This window comes from Rattus norvegicus, chromosome X, assembly GCF_021556685.1.
Source record: "Rattus norvegicus strain SHRSP/BbbUtx chromosome X, alternate assembly SHRSP_T2T, whole genome shotgun sequence".
NCBI lineage: Eukaryota > Metazoa > Chordata > Mammalia > Rodentia > Muridae > Rattus > Rattus norvegicus.
Window position 1 is genome coordinate 25,888,642 of NC_141554.1, and position 14,971 is coordinate 25,903,612.

A 14,971-nucleotide genomic window follows, 5' to 3' on the forward strand; every position below is an offset into this window, starting at 1 on the left:
GGTACATTGGGTCTTTTTACTGGGGAATTGAAAACATTGATGCTGAGTGATGTCAGTAAGCAATTATTGTTGATTCCTGTTAGTTAGTTGTTAAGACATTGTGTGTGTGTGTGTGTGTGTGTGTGTGTGTGTGTGTGTGTGTGTGTTCTATTTTCTTTGATTTTTCTGGCATAAAATTAATTTCCTGATTTTTCATGAGTGATGTTAATCTCCTTAGCTTGGAGTTTTCCTTCTAACAGTATAGGGCTTAATTTGTAGATAGATAGAGATTAAATTTGAATTTCAGATGAAATATCTCTTTTCTCCCTCCTATAGTGATTGGAAGTTTTCCTTGGCTTATGAATCTGTGATGATATCTGTGGTCTCCTAGAGTCCACAGAATCTTTGTTCATATCCTTCTGGTTTTGTAGTCTCTACGAAGAAGGTGGGTATAATTCTAATGGATCCAACTTGTATGTTTCTTGACCTTTTGTCTTATAACTTTTAATAAACTTTCTTTTATTCTGTATAATTCATGTTTTGATTATTATGTGCCTAGGGCACTATATGTTCTGGTGGAATTCATTTGGTATTCTGTATGCATCTTATAACCTTATAGGCTTGTCCTTTAGGGGGGAAATTTTCTTCTATGATTTTGTTGAAAACAGTTTCTGGGCCTTTGTCTTCTTCTTCTCTACCTTTTATTTACAGATTTGATATTTTCATAGTTGCCTAGGTTTCTTGAGTGTTTCATATAAGGAGCTTTGTTTTTAAATTTAACATTTTCACTGACTGATATATCCATTTTCTATTGTTTTTGACACTGGAGATTCTCTCTTCTCTTCTTTTGTATTCTGTGTTTGTATTTTATATTAGTGATGCTTGTTGTTCCAATGCCTATATTTTTCATTTTCATAATTTCCTCGGATTGGGGTTTCTCCATTGATTCTGTTTCCTAGTTTGGTTCTTAAGCAGTTCTAAACATTTTCTTCCACGTTTTGTGTTTTCCTGGATGTGTAAAGAAATTTATGCATTGTTTCTTAAAGTATCCCTATCACATTTATAAAGGTTGTTTTATGGTAATTTCTTTTCCTTCAGGTGTTGGGGATATCAGGACCTGCTGTGGTAAGATACTGGTCTTGAATGGAGACGTGCCATCCTGGTTGTTGTTGATTTATTTTTAATATAGGGTCTAGGCATCTGGCAGGCATTGGGAAAATTGCATTTGTTGAGGCTGTTAAATCGTTTTCTTGTTATTGGGCAGTTGTATTGTTCCTCAGCTTCTGTAATCTCTCTGGATTTTCAGAGAATATGGTGACTGTGTGTTGCTTGGTTTCCTAGGTTGTTCATCTGGTGTGTTCATGGGGAATACATGCTGGGGCTGGAGGCTGAAATACTGGGAAGAGTTGGTGAAGGGAGAGTAGGAGAGTGAAGTTCTCTGTCATCCATTGGGCATGGGGTCAGCTAGGGAAAGGAGACAGCAGCAGGTTTACTGCTACAGAGCTGGGGAATGGACTGGAGGGATTGGACTCAAGATCAGTAGTGGAGGTGTGGGACTGCCTTCAGCCTCCTTGTTGCTGCCCTATGTTTAGCAAGAAGTGACTGATAGAGTTGGGGCATCAGACAGAGCAACATATGGGGACAGAGGTAAGGAGGGGAAGCATGGTGAGATGTACAGTAGATGGGAGTCTTAAGTTCAGGGGAGGCTATAACCTGTGTTCTGCTGCAGAGCTGTCTATGAGCCATGGAGTATCAATCTCAGGTCTCAGGTACAGACAGAGTAGAAAGATTTGTAGGCAGCCTACCTGATATTGGGTTTCTGGCAAGTGCCACCTGAGGTTTAGCATGGGGTAGGGGTGCCTACTTGAGTTAGAGGTTGACAAACATCCACCAGTAGGGAGAGATATGCTAGGAGGTAATGGTATGTGGGATCCTCCCAGAGAAAAGAGAAACATAGGCTGGTGTGGTATTCTAGCACTGGGGAAGAGACTAAAAGTTTGAGTCTCACACAGACGGGACTCACACAGAGAGGAGAAAACCTACAAGCAACCTACTTTGTTTTCTCTTATGTCACAAACTTTTGATACAAAAGTCATGTCAATGTCCAAGTCCAAGAAATATTCCCTTGGCCTTTGTAGTCCAGAGAACTTTGGATTGAGGCAGTGTGAAGTTTTGCATATGCTTGGCCAAGAGATTGACACTATTAGAAGGTGTAGCGTTGTTGGAGGAAGTGTGTCACCATGGGGGTGGGCTTTGAGATCTTCCTCCTTGCTGCCTGAGGATGCTCAGTTTGTTCCTGATTGCTTCAGATGAAGATGTAGAACTCAGCTCCTCCTGCATCATGCCTTCCTGGATGCTGCCATACTCCTGCCTTGATGATAATGGACTGAACCTCTCTGAACCTGTAAGCCAGCCTCAATTAAATGTAGTCCTCTAGAAAACTTACATTGGTCATGGTGTCTGTTCACAGCAATAAGACCTTAACTAAGACAGGCAGGCAAGGGTATATTTAATAATGGGGTGTTTGTGAGAACATACTGGGAAGCAAGCTCCCTATACTTTCTACACCTGGTGGTCTATCTGTTAAGACTCATTGACACCCTGAGAACAATCTTCCATTTTCATCCTCTAACTTCCCTTGGAGACATGGAGATTTAGCTGTCTCTGCTGTAGTCAGAATTTAGAGTAGACCCTTTAGAAATAAATACTTCAAAATTCTAAGTTCAGGTACCTAGCCCAGTACCACTTGAAGATATGTAGTGACACACACACACACACACACACACACACACACACACACACACAGAGAGAGAGAGAGAGAGAGAGAGAGAGAGAGAGAGAGAGAGAGAGAGTTCATCTAGGCCATATTGGGAAGAGAAAGAGATAAAGGAGATAAAGGTTTCGTGGCTACAAGGCCTCTCTCCTGTAAGCTTACAGAGTGGAATAACTGGGAATAGCAGTCAATGTTTCTCCACACTTGAGCCATCCTGGCCAAAACTAAAGTTCAGTTTGTCTTGTTCAGGTTTGGCTCTGCAAGATCACCTCCAGAAATTATTAGACTGCCATAGGCATTGGACATGGATCTGCCATTTAGGAGATGTGCAGCCTTGTCATGTGTATAACTGACCTCAAGGGAGTGCATGGGGTCCTGTGCTGGGAGGCTCTGCTCTTTCTAAAATACAAGGCAACTTCAGGATGAGGACAATGACATCACCTGGGCCTGCATCCTCAATGGGAGCAAAGTCAGGGGTGGGTACTAATGGGACTTTTACACTGGGAGTCAGTGAATGGCTATCCTAGGTAAACAGAGTGAAGCAGGGGTCTGAAACAAAGACACTGAGATATACAAACAGATGCTCTAACTGAGCGATGTGTGAGGAATCTGATGATCCCAGCCTTTCAACCTTACCTGTAATAGTGTTCAGAGGCCAAGTGAGGATTTGATGCTTTCTTCTTTCCATTAGAATCCAAAGCAGTTCCTAGGTGCCCATTATCCTTCCAGGCTCCGAGACAGAAAGAGGGGTTGAGGAGGAGGAAGCTGGTCCTCATGAAGTTCTGCGTTACCTGTGATGAGGGAAGAGAGCATCAGTGTTAACATGGGATCTCTGCCACCTCCTTATTTTTATTCTATATGCCTCTGTACAACTAGATGGCTTGTGCTGAGTGTTTTGAAAATGACAGACTGTGAGTGAAAGTGTCATAGACAGGCTTTACATGTCCACTCTTGGGAATGAAGATATTTGCTGCCATAAGTTTTGTTGTATCCTAAGGATATCAATGAAATGGGTGAGCGCTTCTTTTGTCTCCACAAGCTGTCAGACAGATGGTTCTTTCCTTTCTGGATGACTCATGGTCAAGAGGCACACAATTGCTGGAGAAGAGTGGGTATCCTTAGATGTGGCACTTTTTCTTACTCAAAGTTATTATGATGTCTGTAGGTCATGAAAACCTTGACAGCCAGTGAGAATGTGGTGTCCATGAGCAGAAGACCTCTTTGGTCTTTTTCAATTACATCTTCTTCTTCCCTGTTCACCAGTTCCCCTTCCACCTGGTTCATAAAAAGTAAAGAAGGTGGAAAACAAGACTTGGGAAATGGGGAACTGGTCCTCAATTTTGCATTTCCCACTGAGATCCTTAAACATATTCCCCGAAATCAGCAGCCTCTTCTTGCTGGGAGCTGCTGCTGAGGTGGTGTCCTTATGTACTTCCAGTGGAGATAAAGTAGTGGAGATAAAGCTTCCTTCTCAGCCCACTCCACAAAGGTGTCACATCCTTCTCCTCTGTCTTTCCCATGTTCATCACCATCATAGATACTGTGAAAGTGAATTTTCTTTCCCTATCCCCACACTAGGCTGAGACCTCTCACCATCTGATTTTAGACTGAGATAAATCTAATTCAACATCCCATACAGTGACTGCTTTTCTCTGGGAATTCCAGGCTACTATGCACATGGACCTACTAGGCTATTGTAGAAAATATTCAAATATACATATATATGTACATATATATACACATATATGTATATAATCTGTGTGTACACACACACACACACACACATATATATATATATATACACATTAATGCCCATTCACATATATACACCACACATGCTAACATACACTGTTCAAGTAGCAAAGACAAGAGCACAATAAGAGGAGGTCTTGTGTTTCAGTCCCTGCCTGACAAGTGAAGCAGGGAAAGAGGAGAATTCGTGGGTCAGAAGAATTGGCAGGTTTTGGTAACAATCAAGTTGTCTGAGGGATTGTGGGAACAGTGTAGGATTATAATGCTATGGGGACAATCTGGGAGATGGTAGGGGCTTTCAAACAATTCCTTAGACTAGAGGAGTCATATTTTCACAAATGTTTGGTGAGCATGATTTCCAGTGGGTGCATGGTGTCCAGGGTCCCTGGAACATCAGTTGAGAGTGGTCTGGGAGGAGACTAGAAACTGAGGACAACCACCAAGATGGAGGTGCAGCTGTGGAGTTGGGAGTCAACCGCAGATGGCAGCACAGCACAACAGTTAAGACCTAACCTGCCTAGCTTTGCACGGAGCTCCCAGGGCTTATTCAATCTTGCACTGTGTGCAGCATGGCACAGTCCTCTCTGCTCCACTTCCTAATGTCAACCAAAGACAGAAGATGATGAGCCAATGAGCCAAATGCCTTAACACAGCTGCAATCACTTGGTAAAAGATAATGTTGCTGCTCTTAGATGATGCCTGGCTCTACAGAGGTTTTGTTTTGGTAAGGACGGGAATAAGGAGTAGGGCAGAGGGGATCCAGGAAGGAGACTGCAACCTGTGGAATAGACTAAGTACAGTGGTATTCATGTGTGCACTGTTGTGCAGAAACCCTTCATTTCCAGACCTGCAAAGCCATTGGGCAGGTACTGCTGTTCTCTTGTTACACAGATGCCCATGGTACATGAAAAATGTCCTTGCTTTGATCTCCAGCACCACCTAACACAGGCATGGTTACCCAGGCCTCTAATTCTGGCATTTGGGATGTAGGGGCTGGAGGATCAGAATCTCAAGGTCATTCCGGTAAGAAAAGGAATTTGAGGTGTGAGGTATACGGGCTCGTCATACACACACATGCACACACACACACACACACACACACACACACAAACACACACTAAATGAATAGAGTCTACAAATTCAAATGATTACATTGGGGTTCACTTTGATATACACCTTTGCTTGAGCAGCAAGTTAAGGCCTGCATCTGTTTGATGATGACTGAAAGACACACAGCAGTTTCAGTGTGGTGCTCTTAGAAGCAGACACAAGAAACAAATGAAATTAGTGCTGTGTTGTGGATTCCTACAGAAAGGCAATCCCTGCCTAATACACAGAGATTCTTGGTCCTTTTCCGTGCCCCTAAATATGTACACGTTCCCCCAAAGCACCACCCTGAGGACAGAGTTCATGACAAGTTTCTCCATCCCTTCACTGGTAGGTCACATTGAGCACCATGGAAACACTTCTCATGTCACAATGACTCCCAGCAAGACACCAGAGCCTTGGGCAAGTATCTCTCCAGTATTGCTACACTTGCCACTGGGGCTGGGAATGGGATGGGGGGGCTGATGAGCTCGGATCCCCAATGAAGGAGTGGAACTTGATTTCCCAAGAAAAGAAAAAAAAATAGCTGGCTCATCACTGGAACAAGCTGATCACCCTCAGAACCCTGGTCTTTCCACCCTTTTCTAACTTGCTCTCACTCTCCCTGCAGGGAAAAAGCCAATCTTCTCAAGAATCCCACTTCTTCCCAGAGACTCTGGCCACATTCAGACAACAGTTCCTGAGAGACCTGAGCAGGAGGGCCCAGTTTCTCAGAACTGTTCGTAGAGGCTCAGCTCAGAGAGCTGGGCTACCTCTCTCCTCGAAAGACCACCAGACATTGGACAGCATCTGTCATCAGCAAGAACTGAAGAGGAGTTTGGCACCCAGGCAGCGTGGGACAGGGTCCAGAGACAGCAAAAGGTGGTCTGCTACTATCAGGTGAGGAGAGAATTTGTAGTTTTTGAGAACAGGCACATATTTGATGTTTGCTCATGACCTATGTGTGGCCTCCCTAAGGAGGAGTTTTATCCTGTCTCTAGTGACATGTGTGTCATCTAATGCTCTCAAATCCTGTGGAGAATATTTGGTCATTCTCTGGCTGGAGAAACTGGTTCTCCATAGGTTGGAGGTCTCTAGGGAGACCATTAGACTTGAATCTGTGACAGTAGACTCCATTTCCAGGTATGTGCCACATAATCTTAGTACATCCCCCACCACAAAAGATCTCCACAAGTGAGGGGCCAGAATTGGCCTGCGGAGTTATGAAGATGCAGAGGCAGGCAATTTAAGGACAATGTGGTCTATACAGTAAGGTGCAAGGGCAACCATAGTTACACAGTGAGGCCCTCTCTCAAAATATAAAACAAATAAACCAATCCTGAAAAAAAAAGGCCACCAGGACTGACACACACATATAAGAATGCTGATGAGGTTCACTGAAATAGAGGAGAGGTCAAATATCTCAGGAGTTTCTCTGAGCACTCAGCAGAAGGGAATTCAACTGCCAACCACCCCAGGAACTTGTATGAGCACCCACTTAGTGTCTCTGTTGGACCTTGAGAGTATCAGCTGGCCTGATCTCAGCACAGAGTTAATGCTTTGGGCCTGGTGCTAGAGCAGGCTGGAGGTAGCTCAGAAAGGAACTCAGGCAGCCTCTGCAGCAGCACCTGTTCTGTCTCAACTGCTGGGCAGCAAGTGTGCAGGGTCATGACACCAGAGTGTAGGAGTAGCTGAATTCCCACAGCAAGCAGAGTAAGCTCTGGCATGTCAGCTTCTTCAGGAACTCCTGCACTGATGGATGCACTAGGGACATATTGCTCGTAGCCTATTAACTCCAAGGCATTTGGCCTCTGCATCTTAGAGAAGACTACATAATAAATTTCACTTACTTGAAGACTCAGCACAGATGGCTGATTGGTACAACACTGATGAAAAACCAGGTGGACTGGAAAAGGTGGATTTTCCTGAACATACTCAGCTCCCCTTTTCCTTGGAAGGTTAAAGGCATGTTCATAGACTTTACAAAATGAGTGTTCAAATCCTCGTAATGGCTATTGATTAACCAAGATTGACCACAATAACTAGTGATTGCCAGACCTTGGCCAACCAGACGTCTGCATTAGGTTGGGTGATGGTAACTAGAATTGCAATGATATTAGAAATCCAACCCACATTTCAAAGAAAACAGGTGTTTCCAGGTTTCCTTGGCCTCATCATCCAATTATTAGTGATGGAGAAAATAAGGAGGCGATAAAAAAAAGATGCACAGTGTTGGTGAGCATTATTAGTTTTTATTTTTATTTCTTTTTCCCTCATAGACTACATGAGGACCTTGGTTATTCCTGCATTCACTCCTCCCAGTTCACCTTCCTCCCTCTCCTAGGTCCATGCCTCCTATGTTTGGGTTCAGAAATTAGCAGACCTCCCAGGGGTATCAACTGAACACGGCACAGTGAGATATAGGAGAGCAGGCACAAACCCTCTCATCAAGGCTGGAAGGGACAAGGCAGTAGGAGGGAAGGGGTCCCAAGATCAAGGGAAAGTGTCAGAGATACCTTCACTCCCAGAGTGAGGAGTCCCACAAGAACATCAAACGATCATTTATATTTGCAGAGGACCTAATGCAGACCAATACAGACTCCCTGATTGTCAACTTGATCTCTTAGGCTGTATGAGATCTGCTTAATTAATTCTGTGGGCCAGGCTGTCTCTGTGCCCAGGGTTTTGCTGTGGGTGTCCTATTTGAGGGAGTAATTTTTAAACTGAGTCCAGCAGTTGTTGTACATGTGTAGTAAAATCTAGGAGACACCATTCTCTTATGCATGCTCACTTTGGTCATTTGATGAACTCACCACAGTTGGACATTGTTTATGGCTTGGCAGGAGCTCTGGATTTCCAGTTGATGCTTGTATGTGGATAGGATTTTTACAGCATGTGTGTTGACCCTCTGGGGAAACATCCAAGTTTAGTCCATGGCAAGGTGAATACTCTAACAAGGAAGCATAGCTTCCCACATGTGGCCAGGAGGATCCTTAATAGATACTAAGAGGAGCTGAGGAATATGGAACGGTCAAGTGGGACAAAAACAGGGAAGTCTGTTGGTGTGAATGAAAAGAGATGAGCAAAATCTGGACGGGCCATTGCTCACATCCCCCAGGGTAAAAATCTGCACTCCAACAGACAGAATTTATAATGCACTCTACCCCCACACCAACACGTGGGAGTTATGTGTCTTTCTGCCTTGTGGGTCAAGTGGCACAAGGACATGTTGTGCACAGACCATGCATATTTTCAAGACATTCATCTTAGCCGGACATTCCCTGGTTAAGAAATATGGCCACAGTCCCTAATCTGAGCCTTGCAGCCAACAAGTTCTCAGAGAGGACTCTTGAGAACTAAGGTGCATGAGGCTTGGGACTGGATATAGGGCAACTTACCTCACATAGTCAGTCCACTTCTTAGAAATGGTAGATTGTATCATTTGTAGAAAGTGTTTAACTCTGATTTCCCTACAGAGCCCTCTGAAAGGTACCCATTGGTCACTCCAAACACTACCCAATGAGAAATAGAAGAAACACTGAAGAAATCATTGTTCCTAGACATACCTAGCATCTGTTTCAGCCAAAATCATCGAGAGATCACTGAAGAGGTAGGTTCACCTTCCTACAGATATGAATATAGAATATAATAATGACCATGATTCTGAATTAAAGTCTAGGAGCCTTGTGGAGAAGAGCAAGAGGATGCTGATCTTTTCCCCATTCAGATTCAGAACTATGAGTTGGAACAGAGGACTCAGTTAGTGTGGGCATTCTGCACAGAGAGCAGTTTCCAAGAGCTAAGGCACATCTCTGGTACACTGTATGTCAGCCTCTGTTCAAAATGCCCATTTTCAAATTTCCCTCAACCATCACAAAGAAATCTTCCAATGTGGGACCCATAGGAACCTTCCCTCTTTCACAAAGATGACTTCAGTGCTAAGAGATGCAGCACAGTGTGTCCTCCAAATGATAGAGCTGGGACAGAGAGACAAGTTCAAAAATGGTGACCTTGGATATAGAAAAAGTTCACAAGTGATAAGGCTGGGACACAGACTCAAGGTCATAAATGGTGGAGATGGGACATAGAGAAATAATCCCACATGATAAAGGTAGAAGGTAGGCATAAGCTTACGAAGAGTGGATCTTGGTATAGATGCAAGCTCAGAAATGATGGAAGTGGGCATAGATGCAATCTTGCAGCTGGGACATAGACACAAGCTCACAAATGGTGGGGCTTGGACAGAGATGCAGTGGTTCAGCAAGTGTATAGACATATGCTTCCAAAGAGTGCAGCTGGGACACAAACACAAGGAATGTGAACATAGAACTGGCAACACTTGGGACGGAGAGGCAGGCAGACATCTGTGAGTTTGAGGCCAGCCTGGCCTACTGAGTTCCAGGACAAGCCAGGATATGTTGAAAAATGTCTTCTGGGAAAATGAAGGACAGGAGGGAGGGAGGGAGAGAGGGAGCAAGAGATGAAAAAGAAAAAGACAAGAGAATAAAGAGAGAAGATAAATAAAAAGGGAAACAGAAGAGACAAGAAAAATGAAAAGAAATAAAAGGAAGAAAGAAGTGCTGACTCAGCAGGTAGTCTCTCAAAATCCTTTCAGGACCCATTAAGGTTCTATCAGTGACCTTCAAGAAGTCTGCCCTTACAGTAAATGCTGGTTGTCCTCAACTGACACCACCACTAAAACCTATGTCATAGTATTACCTCCAAGGAGGAAATAGTATAGAGCCCATGCTTTCTTTTTACTCACAGAGTAGGGCCTGTAGGGTCTTTGCACCCAGAGAAGTGTGATTCAAGAGTCTTGCATAGGAACTCAGAGGAAATGAGAATTATGAAGATTAGCAACTCCAGAAGCTACTAATTAAATCTTTGAAACACCCCTTTCCCTCTTCCATATTAGGGACTGGCACCTCACAGTTCTGTGTATTTCCTTTTAGAGTAAGGTTTAGAAGAAGAGCATTGGGGGTTGGGGATTTAGCTCAGTGGTAGAGCACTTGCCTAGGAAGTGGAAGGCCCTGGGTTCGGTCCCCAGCTCCGAAATAAAAAAAAAGAAGAAGAGGAGCATCAGAACCATGGCCCATGAGAGCAGGTGGACACTCCTAGAAAAGTGAGGGGAGGCATGAGGTGGGAGCTGTACAGATGATTCCAATTGCACTTGCAATTGCAAAGGAGGGGGAGGTCTCCTAAAATGAAGCAAAGATTCTCTCTCCCTCCTTTTGAAGTAGGTGAATTACACCTAAGTGCAGAAATCTACAAGGTTGGAGACACTGTGTGTCTTTGCCAAATGTGAACCCAATAAAGCCCATGTGGCCTGAAAGTGAAATGTACTATGGTTGGACAGCAGACATCTGCTTTAAGGGATATATCCCCTACAGGAGAGAAGTCTAACCCACATTCTAATAGTTTGCCTACAAACAGGGTTGGATCATTCCTTGTCTCTTCAGAGTTGTTTTTAAACCCGAGATCTTCTTTTGCTTTTATTTGATTTTTTTTAATTTATATTTTAAATGTTATTCCCTTTCCAGATTTGCACTCCAGAAATCTGCTATCCCATCCATCCTCTCCCTGCTTCTATTAGGGAGCTTCCCCCCTACTCCCTCCTATCTCCCTGTCCTGAATATCTCCTACACTGGGGCATCAGATGGTGGTTTGGTCCCTGAGAGCTCTGGGGGCAGGTCTGGTTGTTTGATATTATTGTTCTTCTTAAGTGTTTGCAAACCCCTTCAACACCTTTAGTTCTTACTCTAACTCCTCCATTGTGAACCCCTTTCTCAGTTCAATGGCTGGCTGTGAGCATCTGCTTCTGTATTTGTCAGGATCTGGCAGAGCTTCTCAGGAGACAGCTATATCAGGCTCCTGTCAGCATTCACTTCTTAGCATTTACAATACTGTCTGTGTTTGGTGGTTATATATGGGCTGGATCCCATGGTGGGACAGTTTCTGGATGGCCTTTTCTTCAGTCTCTGCTCCATGCTTCCTCCATATTTCCTCCTGTGAGTATTTTTGTTCCCCCTTCTGAGAAGTTCTGAAGCATCCACATTTTGGTCTTCTGTCTTCTTGAACTTCATGTGGTTCAAAAATTGTATCTTGGATATTCTGAACTTTTGGGCTAATATCTGCTTATCAGTGAGTACATACCATGTGTGTTATTTTTTGATTGGCTTACCTCACTCAGTATGTTATTTTCTAGTTCAATCCATTGGCCTAAGAATTTCATGAGGAAATTGTTTTCAATAGCTGAGTAGTACTCCGTTGTATAAATGTACCACATTTTCTCTATTACTCTTGTGAAGGACATCTGGGTTCTTTCCAGGTTCTGGCTATTATATATCAGGCTGCTATGAACATAATGGAGCATGTGTCTTTGTTATATGTTGGAGCATCTTTCAGGTATATGCCCAAGAGAGGTATTCATTGATTGGTGATTTAGACCCTGAGAGCTCTGGTGGTTTCAGGTTGTTTGATATTGTTTTTCTTCCTATGGGTTTGCAAACCCCTTTAGTTCTTTCATTCTTTTTTCTAACTCCTCCATTGACCTCCCCTTGTTCAGTCCAATTGTTACCTGCAAGCATCTTCCTCTGTATCAGTAGGGCTCCGGGAAAGCCTCTTAGGAGACACCCACACCTGGCTCCTGTCAGCAAGCACAGGTATCAGCAAGAGTAACTGGCTTTGGTGGCTGCATATGGGACTGATGCCCAGGTGGGGCAGTCTCTGGATGACCTTTCTTTCAGTGGCTGCTCCTTTGTCCCTGTATTTCTTCCCATGAGTATTTTGTTCTCCCTTCTAAGAAGGAATGAAGCATACATGCTTTGGTCTTCCTTCCCCTTGAGCTGCATAAAAACTGTGAATGTTTCTTAGATATTTCAAGTTTTGGGGCTAATATCTGCTTATCTATGAGTGGATATCATGTGGGTTCTCTTGTGACTCTTTTATCTCATCAGGATATTTTCCAGTTCCATCCTTTTGCCTAAGAATTTCATGAAGATATGGTTTTCATTTTTATTGGATATTTTTTATTCACATTTCAAAGGTTATTCCCTTTCCCAGTTTCCTGGTCACAAGCCCCCTATTCCACCCCCCTCCACATCTCCTATAAGGGTGTTACCCTCCCCAAATACCCTCCCTTCCTGCCTCCTCCCCTGACATTCCCCTGCCCTGGGGGTTCCTGTATTGGCAGTACCAAGGGCTTCTCCTCACATTAGTGCCAAACAAGGTCATACTCTGCTAAATATGCTGCTGCAGCCATGGGTCTGTCCATGTGTAGTGTTTGGGTAGTGAATTAGTCCCTGGGAACTCTGGTTACTTGTTTTATTTATTTGTTTTTCTTTTCCAAATGAATGTATAAATTGCTCTAAATCTATGAAGAATTGAGTTGGGTTTTTGATGGGGATTGCATTGAATCTGTAGATTGCTTTCTGCCAGATGGCCATTTTTCCTACATTAATCCAACCAATCCATAGGCATGGGACGTCTTTCCATCTCCTGTGATCTTCAATTTTTTTCTTCAGAGGCTTGAAGTTCTTGAAGACAATTTTTTTACTTGCTTGGACAGAGTCATTCCAAGGCATTTTATATTATTTGTGGCTATTTTGAATGGTGTTGTTTCTCTAATTTTTATCCCAGCCTGTTTATCCTTTGAGTTGAGGAAAGTTACTGTTTTGTTTGAGTTAGTTTTATATCCAGCTACTTTGCTGAAGTTGTTTACCAGCTCCAGGAGTTCTGTGGTGTAATTTTTGGGATCACATAAGTATACTATCATATAACCGGCCAATAGTGATATTTGGGCTTCTTCCTTTCCAATTTGTATCCATTTGACCTCTTATTCTTGTCTAATTTCTCCGGCTAGGACATCAAATAATATATTGAATAGGTATGGAGAGAGTGGGCAGCCCTGTGTAGTCCCTGATTTTAATGTGATTGTTTCAAGATTCTCTCTATTTAGTTTGATGTTATCTACTGGTTTTCTCTTTACTGCTTTTACTATGTTAAGTATAAGCATTGAATTCCTGATCTTTATCATCATAAGATTTTTATCATGAAGAGGTTTTGAATTTTGTTAAATGTTTTCTGAGCTTCTAATGAGTTGATCATCATGTGGCTTTTTTTCATTAAGTTTGTTTACACAGCGAATTAAATTGATGGACTTCTGTATGTTGAACCCTCCCTGCATTTCTCAGATGAGGCCTACTTGATCACAATGGAAGATCTTTTGATGTGTTTTTGGATTCAGTTTGCATTAATTTCATTGAGTATTTTGGGATTTATATTCATAAGGGAATGAATGTTCTCTTTTTTATAAATGAAGTTCTCTTTTTTCTTTGAGACTGTGTGGTATAGGCATAAGAGTGATTGTGGCATCATAGAAATAATTGGGTAGTGTTCCTTCTGTTTCTATTTTGTGGACTAGTTTGGAGAGTATTGGAATTACCTCTTCTATGAAGTTCTGATAGAATTCTGCATTAAAGCCATCTAGTTCTTGGATATTTCTGGCTGGGAGATTTTTAATTACTGCTTCATTTCTGTTAGGGATTTGGGATCTTTTGATGGTACATCTGATCCTGATTTATTTTGTACCTGCTATCTGTCTAGAAAATTGTCCATTTCATCTGGATTTTTCAGATTTGTTGCATATAGGCTTTTGTAGTAGGATCTGATGACTTTTTGAACTTCTTATTTTCTTCTTATCACTGCTTTTGTGGTGTCCCATAAGGCTGGGTATGTTATGCATTTCTTTTCATTAAATTAAAAATACCTTTAATTTCTGTATTTCTTCCTTGACTATTTAGCTTCCATAGCTTCGTTGACCAGTCTTAGTCTGCAGTGATCTGATAGGATACATGGGATTATTTTAATCTTGTTTTATCTGTTGAAGGTTGTTTGTGACTGATTATATGGTCAATTTTGGAGAAGGGACCAGGTCCTGAGAAAAAGGTGTCCAGCCTTAGTTTTTCTCATAAGTTCTGGCTGAAAGTTGGTTTTATTTGACATTAGAGTGTCTACTCCAGCTTGTTTTTTGGGACAATTTGCTTGTTTTCCAAGCCTTTTATTCTGAGGAAGTGTCAGTCTTTGTCACTGAGGTTAGTTTTCTAAACGCAGCAAAATTCTGAGTCCTGTCTACATGTCCAATCTTTTAGTCTATGTCTCCTTATTGGGGAATTGAGTTCATTGATGTTGAGTGACATTAGAGATGAATGATAGTTGTTGCCTATTATTTTTGTTGTTAGAGGTGCAAGTATGTTTTTGTGGCTATCTTTAGGTTAGTTGAACAAAGATTAATTAGTTGCTTTGTCTAGGGTGATGTGTCCATACTTGTGTGTGTTCGTGTTATCATTTTAGGGTTGGATTTGTGGAAAATGTTTTGTAAAT

General features: G+C 42.5%; 1 protein-coding gene across 2 annotated transcripts in view; it reads left to right on the top strand.

Moving 5' to 3' along the window:
• Positions 1-9,111: 9,111 nt before the first annotated feature.
• LOC147998165 (protein FAM156A/FAM156B-like) overlaps positions 9,112-14,971 on the top strand; it is a 30,354-nt gene continuing 24,494 nt past the window's right edge. The window contains exon 1 of one of the 2 annotated variants that reach the window (XM_087600954.1): positions 9,112-9,200. The gene's annotated coding sequence lies outside the window, so the exon portion shown is untranslated. The remainder of the gene's footprint in view (positions 9,201-14,971) is intronic. The other variant, XM_087600955.1, reaches the window with a different exon arrangement.